Source organism: Lactuca sativa, chromosome 5 (genome assembly GCF_002870075.4).
Source record: "Lactuca sativa cultivar Salinas chromosome 5, Lsat_Salinas_v11, whole genome shotgun sequence".
Taxonomy (NCBI): Eukaryota; Viridiplantae; Streptophyta; class Magnoliopsida; order Asterales; family Asteraceae; genus Lactuca; species Lactuca sativa.
The window spans coordinates 346,832,790-346,834,936 of NC_056627.2; positions in this window are offsets into that span (position 1 = coordinate 346,832,790).

A 2,147-nucleotide genomic window follows, 5' to 3' on the forward strand; every position below is an offset into this window, starting at 1 on the left:
AATTTACATTACAAGAAAATATTGGAAAAGTTAAAGAAGGAAAATCATATATGTCAATTATCTAAATAATGGAGATATATTATCAAACCTTGGATATTTTTTCCACCAACCATTGTTTTCCGCAATGAATCAAATCTTTTACATGACGTTAAAACAATACAAACGAAAAAGACCCACTTTCATCTTGCACACAAGCTACAATCATGATCCTAAAAAATATAACATAATACTTATATTTACCTAGCCATACACAACGAAATATATGAAAAAAGTTAAATGCACGCATAGTCCAAGAGTAAAGAATATACTTCCCATATACATCCGAAACTCCTCCACAACCTTCACAGTGAAAAGGTCCAGTAGCACTATCATCATCATTTTTAGTAACTTTTTTGGAACAATAACGACAATAAAATGAATACCAACCTTCATCCATATCAAAACCAATGATGATAGCAATGATGGTTAAAGAAACTTCATATTTCATACATTGTTTGAAAGGAATCATATTTTATATGAATAGGCTATACATAATCAAAACAATAATAGATTACAGAAATTTTTTAGAAATGCTAACTAAACTTCATTGAAATAGGGAATCTCATCAATGTTTTTGATTTGAAAATGGAGGTAATAATCTTCTGGATTGGCCACAACGGTATCTAGGTTGAGTTGTGATGTATGGCTAGAAGACTCAACATTCATATCCAATGCATTAAGACTACATATACATGAAAAAATAAATATGAGGTTAAAAAGTAACAGTAATGATTTAGAAAGCATATAAAAACATAAAACATTAAAGAATTAATTATTAAAAGAAAGACATACTTTTATTTGAACTCTAAAATGTGAGCATATCATCATTTATATGCAATCTAGACCCAAACAAATAGTTACCAACTTGAGGCTAACCTGGAATAAATAATTGAAATAATATGTTCAGTAATTACTTTGAAGTTAAAACGATAATCTGTTGAAACATATATATATATATATATATATATATATATATATATATATATATATATATATATATATATATATATATATATATATATATATATATATATGTTAAAAGTCCTTACCACCCCAATATTTGAGTTTGGTCAAACGTAGTAGGATGATAACCGAAACATTTTCATTTTGATGTTCCAAAATGTAAGTATTTAGCTTCAGTGCAAAAATTGTCCCACAAAGCAACTACAATTTTCGTACCACTAAAAATGCATGGTGGTGATTAATGAATGATAAATATAAAAGTGGAAAAGTTAATAATATATAAACATTTGAATGCCTACCTTATATCCTAAGCAACCAAATTAATTGACTTTTTTTCTCTTCCATTCTTAACAATGACTCGCATGGGATCCGTTGATATGACTTGACCACGGAAATCTATGTGAGAAATGTAATCAATTAGTATATGATATAAATGTGTTACATTAAATAATGAGGTATAGAAATATGGATAACTAATAAGAGAACAACATACTAAATGCAACGCTAGTGTCAAAATTATTGGCTAGCAAATCCGGGAAACTGACACAGTGATAAGGATCTACCATATCAACAAATTCAGTGGATACATGAACTAATGTGGTTTTGTAGAAATTGATCTCATGTTTATGAGGAACAAACATGCAATAACCTTCATTTATTATCTCTTTGACAGCTTCTTCATCAAATAGGGCTTCAAATACATGAATAAGATTTTTTTTATTGTTACCTATATTTGAGTGCCCTGTAGGTAACAATGAAAGTTCAGTAAGTGTATACTAAAAACCACTGTTGTAAAAATCCCAACTAGGTCCCAATTAATCTCCGATTAATCCTTAGGCACTACTCGACCGATTAGAGGATGCCTAACGATTAATCCCTACATACATTATGAGTGAAACATTATAAAACGATGAAATTTTAATGTTTTAAAGAAGTTTTATCTCAATGGAAATTATTTGAGGCATGATTAGTGTTGTATTAATCATATTAACCTATTTTGTTATCATATTAGTGGTATTTACGAACTTTGATATGATATTACTCATATTTATTTTTTTTAAAATTCAACAAATTAGCAATTAATGGTACCCGATTAATCTCCGCCTAGCCGATTAATCCCTTGATCCCGGTCCACGACTAGCTAA